We start from the raw sequence: 15,034 nt of genomic DNA on the forward strand, positions 1-15,034 counted from the left end.
CGCAAATCTGTGGATACATTGTTTACTAGCAAAACATGCACGGTATGTAGATATGTGTACTAGGACGCATAAGATGCCGTGACAATGTGGACTGCCCTTACGTCTACAGCTGCCCTTTAATCCTGTTACATTCTAGCCTGCAGTGAATTCAGCAGCAAGGTTTCACAATTAAATCATCCCAACTTTATATTTCTAGACTTGACCCCAGCACCGACAAAGTTTATTGTATTACCAGCATTTTGGTGGCATATTCAACCAGCAGGCCAATTAACTCAACGTCATGCAGGTTCTAGTGCAGATGTTTTCATGCAAACTACGGGTATCATCAACGAAGGAGGCTTTACTATACATACCTTTTCAGCACGCTGTTTTATGACTGGTTAAAGTCTGGTACATTTCAAAGTATAAGGCACATATTATTGTATGCATGTCTACAGATTGCAGATTATGCTGGCTTGCTTCTGAATGAGACTGCAAAATGCTGAAAATAGTGGCCACCTTTCAAAGCAGCTTTTGCAGAAAATGGTTTGATTTTTCTGTTCCCCATGAGCCACTATTTTTCGAGGCCATGTAAAGGTGAACGCGGCAACTAGAAAATCTAGGTTTGTCAGTGCCACAAGGACCACCACTTTGTAGTACATTTGGGCATTATCTAATGTTACCAAATGAGTGTTAGAGACATGTTGCTTTCAAAATAATTTATTGGTTAGCCGTAGGTTCATCAGCACATACAAAATTTTTAGGCTAGAAGGAAGTTGACCTAGAGCAAGACATCTTTTATTCACGCTTCTTTGCTGTCTTCCTCTCTCCTAAATATACAAATGTGTATATACAGCTTCACAATCATGATGTGTTGAGGTCAGTGCTAAATAAAAAAAAATGCATCCAACAAAGGTATAGTTAGAGATTGAGTACACAAAATTCATTCTAAGTGAGCCTATATATGTCTTGTAGATTCCAATGGAAGGCAAGTATAGCAGGGGGCAGCAGAAACTCAGGCAGGCAGATAAAAAGTTTGCGGGGATCAGATGGATGCAGCTGACAGAGGATCGGGTTATTTGGATAGATATGGGAGAGACATCTATACAAGCAGGTATATACACAACTGCACAATTATGATGCATTTGCGGTCAGTGCTAAAAAAAATTCCACCCATCAACGGTATAGGTGGGGAGTGAGCACACAAAATTCATTCTAAGTGAGCCTATATATGTCTTGTAGATTCCAGGGAAAGGCAAGCGTAGCAGGGGGCGGCAGAAATTCGGGCAGACAGATGAGATTAGGAAGTCTGCGGGGATCATATGGATGCAGCTGATGTATCTGTGGTCAGTTCCAAAAGAAGAAAAATTCTACCCATCAAAGGTAAAGGAAGGGAGTGAGTACACAAAATTCATTCTAAGTGAGCCTATATATGTCTTTTAGATTCCAAGGGAAGGCAAGTTTAGCAGGGGGCGGCAGAAACTCAGGCAAGCAGATGAAATTAGGAAGTTTGCGAGAATCATGCACCTGGCACAGGATCGGGTTATTCGGATGGATGTGGGAGAAGCATTTGCCCAGCAGTGGGTGCAGTCAGGCTAGTGATATCAACAAGACTAACAACTGGATGAGTTGGTACTGATTCATCTTAAAACCAGCCAGAAGACGAAACACGTGAGAGGAGCACAAGACAAAGTTTGACTAACAACTGAAATGTTACTGAAGGAAAGAGGCAAAAGAAGATTCGCACAGAAATGCACGTGCACGAAAAACCCCCAAAGCAGTGAAAGCGTGGAAAGCAGAAAGGGTCTAAAAAATCAAAATCTAAAAAAAAGCAAATTCCTTATGGTCAAGAACCACTCGTTACAAAAGGGAAGCCACAGATCCAAGTCCAAAGGCACACTATACTGCAAAGGCTAAGGACGTGTGTGTGGCTAAGAAATCGGTCAACAGTCTTTTGGGGCCTTTTTTACATGTGCATCTCTGTGCAAGTCTTCTTTTGCCTCTATCCTTTAGTAAAATTCCAGTTATTAGTCCAGCTGTCCTGCAATTCTCTCTTCTCATATTTTCCGGCTTGTTTCAGAACGAATAAGGTGATGACTCTACAAACCTTGCACAAACTGGAAACCAGTGTAACTGTCAGATGGAAACCTTTCCCTTATTTGGCTTGCATTACAAATAGGGAGGACTTTACTGTGATGTCTGCCGAGGCATCCCCAAAGCCAGTGCGCAAGCTGGCTGTAGCAGATGTAGTGGTGCCTCCTGTTGACAAGAGAAAAAGCAATATTCACTTTTCAGCATAGCAAAATGAAAATATGATTTAGGTCTTTTACAAATTTGAAAGTTATTCATGCATCTGTACAATTAATTCCCATCTAACAGAAGCTGTACAGTGTAACTTTCACTGTCAATTTATTCTCCCTGGAAGTATGGCAAACTTTGAATTCTGCTGCAGGTGATTGAGAGAGAATGAGACCCACCCAATATTAGAACTCCAGTGCAATCACAATTTGCTACTGCAGCAAAATAATGCCTGAAGGCAATGCAGCTTTTGACTGAAAAAACCTGGTAGTCGTCTTACACCCTCTATACTAGTGTTGTGGCCGATGTCAATGTCCACGCTGATATCATCCGCATAGCACGAAGATGTTAAGTATGCGACTTATGCATTAAGCAGCTCTGTGCATGGAGTCATTCTATTCGAAGGAGCCATAAACTACAAGTGCACTTCTGTCAACAGCTCTCCGTTGTTTTCCCACAACACGGCACGTGCCAAACTTTCTGCAAGTGCCGCAAAACTACTCTATAACTTCATTTGCTAACTGTAAAATTTCCAACACTTACTCAAACTGTGGAAGTTTCGGTGTACTGGCCTTTGGGAGAACGTCTTTCTTTTTTTTTTTTTTTGGTTGTTACATTTCAGCACATGTAAAATGTCAGTGTCAAACCATTTTGGAGAGGTTTACTGTGTGCAGGTGTTGATGATGGTATCAGTGAAGTCAATTTTTTTAATTATATTTGCACACTATACAACACTCACCTAATGCAAGTGGGTAAAAAAAAAACTAGCAAATAAAACTTTGAGTGCTGGTATGGTGATTGTTCTGGCAGCAAGTGGGGACAGGCTATAACAAGAGTTGTCGGGCTAGTTAGTGATCGTCTGCAGAAGCCAGTCCTGCTCTGTGTGTTTTTCTTTTCTGTGTTGTTTTTTAGTGCATTTTCCCACAGCTTCCGCAGGAGACAGGCTACTAGCACAGAGTCCTCCGAAATGAGATTGCTTTTGTACTTATTTACTGCATTTCTTGTGGCATTCCTTATGTATTTATGTTTTGAAGTGCTGCACTTGCTGAAGGTCATAACTGGCTAATAAAACAAGCAAATTTGTCCGGACAGCGTCCCCCCCTCCCCCTCGTTACTTCACATCAATGTGCATGCCCTTTCCATTTAGCAAGTTCACACTATCAGATGATGCGTGTTTTCTCATTTACTCGTGCATGGAATTAAGCAAACCAGTAATTTGCATGGTGAAACGTCATGCTCATGCGCTTCTACGAAAACAAGAAAAATATGAAAACCAGCGATGTGTTCGCGCTAACGTGGCGCAATATCAACACTGTAGACAGTGTAGATGATCGCAGGTAAGTAACGTTACAGGGGAAGCTTTATTTTATTAACACTGCCTTCCGCAATAGATTTCATTACAGCATTTCTTGCTCGAGAAAATGAAAAACAGGTGCCGCTTGTTCAAGTTATGTCGCCTTTCGCTCAAGGTTCTTACCTTGTGTTCTCGACTAGCAGTCCATGATCAAGAAGCATTTGGAGTAAATGCGGATGATCTGTAACACCCAGACGGCTGCTTCAGCTACGTAGTCGCCGCCGGGATCTCGCCAGATGCTCTCAAGAGCAGTCGGCATCGGCACGCACCGCCCGCAGCTGCACCTGTTCGAAAGCTTCGGTTAGCGATTGCGCACTCTCGCAACGGTCAAACGTAGGCTAGGCTGCAAGACTTACATACCAATGCGTAGTTCCGAAACGGCTGGGATCGGGAGGCTGACGGTCGGGGCTTCTGCAAGCCGGAGTTGTGCCGCGGTTACCGCGGCCTCTCGACACAAGTGTTACTGTACCGGTCGCTCGCAGGGTCCATCTTCGCCGACCTGGCACCCGAAAAGTTGCGTCGGCGTAAGGCTCAAAGCCCACGATGTAACCATGTTTTAACAGTAGCGACTATATTCTAGTTCACTATAGCAGCACAGCGACGCTGGAACCCAGGAAGGAACCTAGGCGTCGGCCATATTAAAAAAAACCTGTGTGAGCGTAGAGTAGGGCACAATTAGAACCTCTAAAATACACCGAGCTTGGTCAACTTTGGCTCAGCAGGCTCCGGCAACGGGAGCTTCTCATTGGCTTAGCGCTATGACGTACTCTGTTGTGTTGAGGAGGACGCGCGTTAGGAAACCGAAATTCTGTTTTTGTCGCTATTAAATCAACGCGGGCGATGAAACGAATCGAGGTATATTATATGATGCAGGACAAGGATTCCATTTAACTAAGCCGTGCAAAATTTCCGGAAAACGTTTCACGACCCCTTTAAAGAAATGCGAATTCCTAAGCCTTGCTCCTGCACACGTATTATAGCATTTGTTAGCAAGACCAGGGCTCGTTCCAGACAGTGGAAAATCCATTCCTATTCATCGCGCATACGCCTCCTGTGAACTGGAAAGCTAAAAACATATTTCCATCAAGCTCCTTTGAACAATGCGTTGTTTGAACCTTAAGCAGACGGTTTATTATTCGACAGCTATTCAAGCTGCTGTTTACCATATGGATGTCATTGACCTTTAATTCTGCATACGGAAATACAAAAAATAATAGTTGCTATACATGTATTTGTTTGTAGTGAGTAACTAGTTGTGCGCCTTGCACGAGTTCCGAACTTTTCCACTATGTAGTCGGCACTGTGCCAGAAAGCTGAATATTTGGCCTTGGAGTTATTCGTGTTTGTCGAGTAATAAGGGCGGCACAGTTTCCTCTTCTTGACAACAACGCGAGTAGAGCACGTGGAGAGTCGCCTCGAGCCCCGTTGGCCGAGAGCGGGCAAGAAAAAGAAACGCATATACCAGTTCCATGCAGCAATTCCACTGCAGCAAGGGAATACGCTTCCAAAGGTGCTTTTTTGTGTGCTTGATGAGCAAAAAAGGGTATTTTATTAATGACGATTCGGGCGTGTCAAGAAATAAGGCCTGACAGCATTATAACAGACTGTCTAAAGGCACAAACGATCCTGTGCATGACTAAAGCACCCAGTGGCGACCTCGATGCCCTCAACGAGCAATAAGCAGCGGTTTTTTTTTTAGGCTCGCATCTCGTAGTGTGATTAAGACTTTTAAAACAAACATTCAAAATAAATTTATGTTTTTCCGAGGGAGGAACGGCGCGTATCCCCTTTGAAATTCTAACTGCAGTCTTTTGTAGAGTAAAGCTAGACTACTCGGTTCAGAGCAGAGTTTCGCGTTAGTGTGCGCCGCCCGTTATGCGCATGCGTGAGAGCCGCGTCACCAGCCACGAGCTCTGCGCCGCTCGCTCCCCCCTTGGCTCTTCTTTCTCTCCTTCGGAGAAATTCCCTTTAACTCTTGAGTAAATAAAGTGTGCTTTGATAGTGCAGATACATAGATTGAACCATCATTCACAATCTTTGCATCAATATATCGTAAAAACGCTTATATAGCTACGCTCAAATTTTTCATTAGACTAGTATCGTAACCGTATTTTGAATTTTCTCTGCTCCTTCTCGGTAGTGGCATATTTTCTCGGAACGCACTTGGTGAAGGCGACTTTTGTAGCGTAAAGCTGCACTACGTGGTTTAGAGCCGAATTACGCGTGATTGTGCGCGGCTCTTTATGCGCATGAACGAGAGCCGCGTGACGTCACGAGAGGCGCAGGTGCGTCGCCTCCTCGCCAAAGCCTGTGCGCGCTCTTCGCTGCCGCTGAGGGCGGCGTGCGCTCCTCTCCGATGCGTGACTTTTAGCCGGAGCCGTGTTTACGACAGTAGCGCCGCGATACTGCGCATGCTTTACGCTACGTACATCCACGGAAAGCAGTGGTAAGCCACTGCAAATTTTTGTTTTACGGAACAAACGCACAGAGGCTTGGCCTGCAAAGACGGCATGGCCATTTGTTGCTCCAACCTAGCTATACTTACTGAACAAATTGCCAATAACACTCCCACAATGTAAGGTCCGCATCTCATCAAGTCAAATTTCTTTAAGCCTATCCTCAAGGCCCACCGTCGTTTGGGAAGCTTAGATGCTCTTCAAAGCACTACTGCCGTTATTTTCTAACCCGGCGAGACCTCCCATGCAAATCCGGGAATTACCTCAACTCACTTGCCACTAATGTGCTTCTAAATTGTGACTCCATCTAAGGGGTCGGCGGTGCTCGAATAGTGAGCAAGCATTTAACGCACGAAAAAACCTCGTTCAAGTGACTAGACAGCGCTCACGTCGTAGGTCATCCACTAGGAAAGTGGCTGCCCCAGTACGAGGGCGTTATATTTCCTGCTACAAGTCATTTTCATTCACCTGCCCCTCTGACTAATGATTGCCCGGTGAGACGTGGCGCCTAGAACTATTTGTTCAGGCCTGGAATGGATATCATTATTGAAGCCGTGCTATAACAGGCGAGTCTGATCAGGCACCGCGCTCCCCGGCGTCTAAAGCTTAACGTGTGCAAAATCCATGATTAAGCTGCGTGCCAAGACCTCTCAGGGATGTTAGGAGTTGGGACCATGGGAACATATGCGCAAATTCCAGCAGCACGGAATGCGCTTCAGATTCTCAACGCCCTCAATTATGCATAGCAGCCCTAAATTATAAGGCAGAATGGCACATCATCACAGTCATTTTGCGCAAAACATTACCACAAGCCCCCATCGATGTGGCACCCTGACCACATCACTTCATCTCATAACCTAAATACTGTTCAAAATTCCCTGCATTTCATCCTAACTGCTATAGCACTTCTAGCGTAACTTCATGGCAAATGGATTCTAAATCCACCTAACAAAGCTGTTGTCATATGATTTCTCTGCCTGTACATCTTCTGTACAGTTATCTGCCAATTATCTCACATATCTCACATATGAGCAAGCCGTTATAACCATAAAAAGGTTGTTCTTCCATCGCACTACAGAATCTTTATTTCTGGGTTGTTGAATTCCAAGACATTACCTCACTAGAGCAATGTTCCTACATCGCTTAGTACTAACGCTAACAGGATGCACTTTCATTTTGCTGCGTTTGGCTGGCCTCATTGGCTCCACGTACCGTAATATCCTAAGCTGAAATCTCCTAGTGCTCCCTGGCCCGAAGAGATACCTGCCAAGTTTCTTAAAGGCCCTAAAGCTTTTAAGCGAAGTATTGCGAATAATTTAGCCAATCAATCTGAAGCAGTTCAATACCGATAACTGGAAATTAAGCAAGGTTGTTCCGGTTTTTAAGACGGGCGATCGGTCTTATCCATGAAACTATAGCCGGATTTTTAGCGTGTATTGCTTGCAAAACGCTGGAACATATATACTCACAAATCGCCTCTCACTTAGACAAGAGTTAATTTTTTTTTGGCAAACAGCACGGCTTCAGTTCTGGATTTTGATTTGATACACAGCTGTGCGAATTTTCTACGGGCCTACACCTTAGCCTGGATTATTATTTCCAAACAGACATAATTTATCTAGATTTTTTAGAAGCATTCGACCGTGTCCCATACCAACGTCAAATGGCTAAACTCACGTCTCTCCCCTTAGACCCCTTAATACTGTCATGGATTTCTTCCTCTCAGATTATACTGCGTTTATTTTTATTGGCAACCATAATTCCAAAAGCTATCATATTGTTACGAAGAAGAAGATCGGCAGTGACGTGAGAGGAACCCTAGCGCTTGGCCAACCATTTAATCATCCTTCACCCTATCACCATATTGTGCTTTCCTCTTTGCTTGTCACCACGTAAAGGTTTGATTGGAGGTGCGGCGTACATCATCCCCATCCTCACCTTGGATCATGGACGCCATTGGTATGTCGGGACCATCGACCGAGAGCCTTGGAATGTCGCTGCGCAGCTTCGCCCCGGCCCTTCCTGCACAGAACCGACCAGCTGCCACTACCGCCGCCCAGCCCCCAGCCCGGATCTGAAGACAAGGCGCACAGACGAACGAGACCAAACCAAAGACCCCAATGATCCAAAGGAACCGATGGACACGAACACGAAACCCCCACCCAAGCCGCCCGACGCGCCCTCGAGGCATCGGTCCCATGGATTCTTTGGTGGCGGATGGTTGAAAAGCTTTAGGGGAGGCGGATCATCCACGCATCAGACATCGTCGTGGCAAGCAAGTCATTCACTCCTGTCTTTCCTTGAACATCCTCATCGTCACGTCACCATCAACTTCGAGCAAACCGATCAGGACGATCGCTCGGTGGCCCCGGGAAGTGTTACAAAGAACCAGATTGGCAGTGGCGCGAGAGGAGCCCTCGCGCTAGGCTAACCAATAAACCATCCTTCATCCTATCACCATGTTGTGCTGTCCTCTTTGTTTGTCATCCCGTAACAATATTGTTACGTGGAAGATTTACAATCCCAAAGCTGTCCGCACAAATAATGTTGATGAGGGCACCGATTTCACAGCACTCAGCGTCGTCGTCATCTCGGAGTCTGTTGCACTTCTTCATCCTCATCACGAACAGCGAATACAGCTAAGTAACACTACCCCCCCCCCCCCCCCCCCCCCCCGCGGGAAGTAGGCCGCTAGAACCGTCAATAAGGGCAGAGTGGGCTGTTAAGAAATCAATGCCAAGAATAACGTCGTGGGGGCATTCATGTAGGACGGTGAACAACACTGGGGCATGACGGTCAGCAATTGTAACTCGCGCCTTACACATGCCAACCACGGCAGCTGGGCTGCCATTGGCGACGCGAACTGTGGACACGACGGCTGGCGTAAGGACTTTCTTGAGGCGACGGCGAAATGAGGAGCTGAGAACGGACAGTTAGGCGCCTGTATCAATTAGAGCAGAAACTGGAACTCCATCCACAAGGACGTCGATACGGTTATTTTGTAGGGCAGGGGTCAACAGAGGTTTTTCAGTCCGGCTCATAAATGCAGCGTCACCGCCGGGAGCTGCACTCGCTAGTTTTCCGGTAAGTGACGAGAATAGGACGGTGGCGAACTGCGGCGAGGATGAGGGGAACGCGAACATCCTGCTTGCGGGGATGGTGAACGGTTGGCAGGACGGGCAGCGGAACCGGTGTCAGCAGGGGTCTGGTCGGGGCGAGGTGGTGAATAGCGAGGGGCATAGTCTCCGCGGCGGTCGACGTAGGTGTACTGACGAGATGGCGTGTACCAGCGACTACGGCAGTGGCGGGAAATGTGGCCAACGTGAGAACAAGTAAAATAGATGGGGCGATTGTCGTGGGTACGCCATTCACTTGGGTTGCGGTAATGATATCGGGGTGAGAAACCGGCGTTGGTTGAGGCGACAGCAATTACTGGAGGGGCAGGTCCTGAATCCGTGGTGTCGGGGGTGCTGGTAGAAGGGAGGTCCATATTCGCAACCTCTTGGCGAACAACAGCCCTAATAAGCGATATAGTAGCCAGGGTGTTGGGTGTATGCGACAGCGAGGCCGCGGGAGTCATTGCCTCAAGCTCTTGGCGGACAATGCGTGTCAAAGTGCTGTCGATCGAGGAGTCGGGATATCGGTACAGGAGGAGCTAGCAGCCGTTTTCGGCAGCCGGTCGAAACGTTGAGATATGCGCCTCTGTTTCGCCTGCTCAAAATGTCGGCACACCTGCAGCACAGAGTCCACGGTGGAGCGATCCCTGCACAACAGAAGGTTGAAGGCATCGTCGGCAATGCCTTTTACTATATGGCCGACTTTATCCTCCTCAGGCATGCCTTGGTGGACTTTGTGGCATAGAGACAGGACGTCTTGAATGTAAGTGAGATAAGACTCCGTAGACGTTTGGGCGCGAGAGGCGAGCGCTTTTTTGGCGGCAATGGGGCGGCCAATAGGCTTTCCGAATAGGTCGTGGAGCTTCTGTTTGCAAATAACCCAAGATGCTAGCTCGTCTTCGTGGGTTTCAAACCACACCCGCGCGGTCCCCAGCCAAGTAAAATATTACATTCGCGAGTATGAGTGTGGCATCCCACCTGGTGTGCTTTCTCACGCGCTCATATAGGGCTAGCCAGTCGTCTACGTCGACGTCGTCGGTCCCGCAGAAGGTTCCGGGGTCACGGGGGTAGGCCATTACAACAGCAGATGCGGCGGCTGTAAAGGTAGAGGCGTCTGTAGTCATTGTGGTGGTTCCGATGTGGCGGCCGCTGCGGAGATCCAGCTTGTGACAGGGGATCGATAGATTCACCTCCACCAAGAGATGTTACGTGGAATATCTACAGTATGAAAGCTCTCCGCACAGCTAACGTTGATGAGGGCACTGATTTCACGACACTCAGCGTCGTCGTCTTCTCGGAGTCTGTTGCACTTCTTCATCCTCATCACGAACAGCGAATACAGCTAAGTAACAATATTATCCAAAACCTCTCATATATCCCTACAGGCATTTCATTCATAATTTACGCATCGCTTCTGCTTCTGACCAAGCACTCCTGCAGAAAGATTTAAATGTAACAGAAACCTGGTGCGCCACCAGGCTGATGAAGCTGAATGTGTCCAACTGCGAGAGTGTGCGGGTGTCCAGAAAACATTCCACCTTTAATTATTTGTACTCATTAAAACCTATGGCGTTCATATATTGAATCATACCGAAATCTAGGTGTTGTTTTGTTGTTATCACGAACACTGAGCTGGTCTGAATATATGCCACACATTGTGGCTGACGCATCAAACCACTTGGCTTCCTAAGACTTTCTTTCCTTATCTCCGAGTTGCATTCGAAAACTCGCCTATGAGGCATACATTAGAGATATACTTGAATTTGGCAGCAAAATATAGAGGCCTTATAAGCATTAGCTCATTAATGCACATTAAAGTATCCAAAATCGGGCGGCTTTCTTCATTTGCTCAGCAAAGGACTGGAACCACCTTTTCGGAACTACTGCTTCCATCATTGATCATCAGCGTTTTTGTTCCGCGTTAGTTAATATTGTATGATTAGAATTGTAACACCCTGTACATAACTGCATATCTACTGCATTGTATATATATCTGTTGTATTCTACCCCTCCCCTCTTAAATGCCCTCGGGCCGTGAGGGTAAAATGAATGAAATAAATGAAATGAAATGAAATGTATGACACTGCGGTTAGCATTAGTGCCATAAAATCATCCATTCATATCCACTCATTAGCTCATTGGAGAAAGAAATCGTGGTTTGGCTTGTTTTATAAACAGCATTATAACCGCCCTGACATTGTAGTATACGCCGCATAATCATCAAGTCACATTTTCAATTCCCTTAGTTTTAATTGCTCCTCGAACGCCTTCAGTAGATCATTCTTGCCATTGGCTTATGATTAATAGAATTCAGTTCCCGACACTATCGTCTACGACGTACCACCTCGAAATTTAGACAGTTATTACCACCTCATTTTGGCATATTAAAATAAACCGCATTTGGTTTGAAGTTATTTTTTCACTACTTCGCACAAGCCTCAATCTCAATTTTCAATTTGTTAGCGCACTTTAACTTCCCTGACATACTCCCGGGTATCTCTGTATTTGCTTACTCCTTTTTTCGTGTTTAATAATCGATTGTAAATATTACGTAAGCATATACCGATTGAGATGCATTGCTGGTCTTGTGCGTTTTGATTTTTCTTGTTCACTTGTTAAGGTCTCCTAGAAATGTCCAACGTTACCATGCCTTTATGGTTTTTTTACTGTATACATTTATGACCATGAACTTTATTTCGTGCTATGCCCATTATGTAATGTCCCCTTGAAGGAATAATAAATGATGATGATGTTGATGAACTGGGAACAAACATCCGTCAGTTAACAGTGCAGCCAATAAAGGACGCGGTATAGTCTGCCAATAGCTATAATGCCACAGCAGCATGGTACGAGATAAACTACCAGACGAGGGCGCGTGACCTTCTAAACAAGACGTTGATAGGCTGATTACAATTTTTAAGACCTAATAGATTGATTCTCAAGATACTAAGCGCAGTGCATAACAATAAAGCTGCATCTACAGCTTCAGAGATTAGATGGCAACAAACAATTGCCAGGGGTTTTCTCTGTTAAAACGTTTTCAGTGCGAAAGCAGCGGCTTTTTTCTTTCCATTTAAACTTGGTGCAGTTGTTATGTTTTAAGGGATAATTACCTACTACAAATTGTATGTACCTATTATGCTGGTGTACTGCAGCTTTACATGTACTTATGAAGCCATATGGGAGCCGCGATATAAAGTGAGGAAGGAGTATTTGGGGCCACTGCAATCAACAGTGCTACAGCACCGAGCATACTCTCGGAGGCCTCGTGCTGGATGAATGAATTGATGTTGTGAGCGTCCGCTTTGAAATGGTGTGGTGATAGTCATCACGATGCTCAAACTTTCTTTTTATGCCTTTTAACTTTGAGATAATCCTTCAATCTTAAAGATTTAACATTTACAGACGGATTGTATTTAAATACCCTTGTTCAAACTCCATTAAAATATGCTGTGGAAGTGAGGAATCGATTTCAAAAATTAGATCTAGAAGGCAGAGAGCCCAAAGAGATGTGGACTGATGTTCGTGATATAATGCAAGAAGTTGCTACTAAGGTAGTTCCAAAGCAAAAGAAGTGCAAGAAAGCAAACTGGTTATCTGAAGAGGCTTTGCAAATAGCTGAGGAAAGGAGGATGGCAAAATTTATGGGGGAAAGAGAAAGATACAAGGTTCTAGATGCGGATTTTCAGAAAATAGCAAGGAGAGATAAGAATGCCTTCCTGAACATACAGTGCCAAGCAGTTGAGGACAACACCACTTAAGCAACACAAGAGCTTTGTATAAGACAATCAAAGATATCAAAGGAAGCTTCTGTGCTAAGCTGGGCGTGATAAAGGACAAACGAGGCAAGGACCTTGCTGAAGTCTCCGAGATAAAGAAGAGGTGGCAGGAATACACAGAAGAACTGTACAAGAAGGACCCGAATGTGCAAACCCAACATAAGACGGTTGTGATTACTGACCTCGAACCGGGCATCCTGAAGAGTGAAGTTGAATGGGCCTTCGCCAGCCTTGCTAAGAACAAAGCTAGCGGAATTGATGACATTCCAGCTGAGTTGCTTCAAAAACCTCAACCATGATGCTGTTAATATTCTGCATACATTATGTCATAAGATTTGGACAACCCTGCAGTGGCCACAGGATTGGAGGAGGTCAGTTTACATCCCCATTCCAAAGAAAGGCAGTGCCAAAGATTGTTCCAACTACCGCACGATCGCGCTTATTTCGCATGCTAGCAAGGTGATGTTGAAAATCCTCCAAGGTAGGCTGCAGCAATATGTGGATCGGGAGCTTCCGGATGTGCAAGCTGCGTTTCGCGAGGGCAGAGGAACTAGAGACCAAATTGCCAACCTTCGCTGGATCATGGAAAAAGCAAGAGAGTTCCAGAAACCCATCTACTTCTACTTTATTGATTATGCGAACCGTTTGACTGCGTAGATCAAAGCACATTGTGGCAAGCTCTCCAAGAGATGGGAGTTCCAATTCCCCTCATTTGTCTCCTCAGGAACTTGTATGAAGGGCAAGAGGCCATAGTCAGATCTGGGCGTGGTCTTAGTGATTGGTTTCCGATTGAGAAAGGAGTGAGGCAAGGCTGCATACTGTCGCCCTGCCTATTTAACCTATATGCAGAGTGCATCATGAGGAAGGCAGGTCTGGACGAGTCTTCAGCTGGAGGAAAGATTGCTGGAAAACGTATCAACAACTTCAGATATGCGGATGATACCACCTTAATGGCAGAAAGTGAAGTGGAACTCAAAAGACTTCTGATGCGCATACAAGAAGAGAGTGAGAAGTTTGGGCTTAAACTGAACATTAAAAAGACAAAGATCATGGCGTCTTGCCCTATTAAGTCCTGGAGCATCAATGGACAAGAGGTGGAAGCTGTGACAGATTTTCTCTTCTTAGGCTCCAAGATTACCTCGGAAGGAGACTGCAGTCATGAAATTAGGAGACGCCTGCTTCTGGGAAAGAAAGCAATGGTTAGCCTTGACCGCCTAGTAAAGAGCAGAGACATTAGTCTGCCAACCAAGATCCGTATAACTCGGGCTATGGTCTTTCCAGTTGTGATGTATGGATGCGAGAGTTGGACTGTGAAAAAGGCTGACCGCCGAAGAATTGACGCGTTTGAATTGTGGTGCTGGCGAAGACTCTTGAGAGTTCCTTGGACTGACAGAAGATCAAATCAGTCGATATTGTCGACCATAAACCCTGACTGCTCATTGGAGGGTCAAATTCTTAAGTTAAAGCTCAGCTACTTTGGTCATCTGATGAGAAGAGAGGAGTCGCTGGAGAAAGATTTGATGTTGGGAAAGGTTAAGGGTCGCCGAAGAAGGGGTAGGCGGCGAACGCGATGGTTAGATGGCATCCTCGAGGCACTGCAGGTGAAGTTATGTGATGTTATGAAGATAGTGAGAGACCGGAAAACGTGGCGTGACATGGTCCATAGGGTCACGAAGCGTCGGACACGACTGAACTGACTGACTGACCCTTGTTCAATTTCAATTTAGCTTGCATGCATCCCATCCCTGCTATTTATCCACCAATCTTCTAAACGTATCTTGCTAATATCTACCGCCGATTCAATTAGGAATAAATTGTTAACTCTATACTCCAGGACCTCGACTAGAGTGACTATGTACGCATCGACATCTACATGTATACTACCACACTCCAGTATACGACGCTCTATTGCTTCGAGATATCTACCGCACATGCCACAAGCTTCATTAAAGCTTTGGGTTCTAAGACATTCTGATCTAGCTTCAATGAAAATGCCGCTTCCTCTTCAGTTGTCACTGAAGGTTTGCTCCCTAATCCGAGTTTTCTATTTCC

General features: G+C 45.6%; 1 long non-coding RNA gene across 2 annotated transcripts; it reads right to left on the minus strand.

Annotated features, from left to right (window-relative positions):
• Positions 1–659: 659 nt before the first annotated feature.
• Positions 660–4,269, minus strand: LOC146178034 (uncharacterized). 2 transcript variants are annotated; one of them, XR_014701133.1, is made up of 4 exons: positions 3,992–4,269; positions 3,755–3,915; positions 2,087–2,238; positions 660–865 (listed from the first exon to the last, which is right to left on the minus strand). It is a non-coding gene; the product is annotated as an uncharacterized LOC146178034 (long non-coding RNA). The 2 variants fall into 2 exon arrangements; XR_014701132.1 differs by having other exon boundaries at positions 660–1,320.
• Between the last annotated feature and the right edge of the window lie 10,765 nt (positions 4,270–15,034).

This window comes from Amblyomma maculatum, chromosome 10, assembly GCF_055883805.1.
Source record: "Amblyomma maculatum isolate TAMU_Amacu chromosome 10, ASM5588380v1, whole genome shotgun sequence".
Lineage (NCBI taxonomy): Eukaryota > Metazoa > Arthropoda > Arachnida > Ixodida > Ixodidae > Amblyomma > Amblyomma maculatum.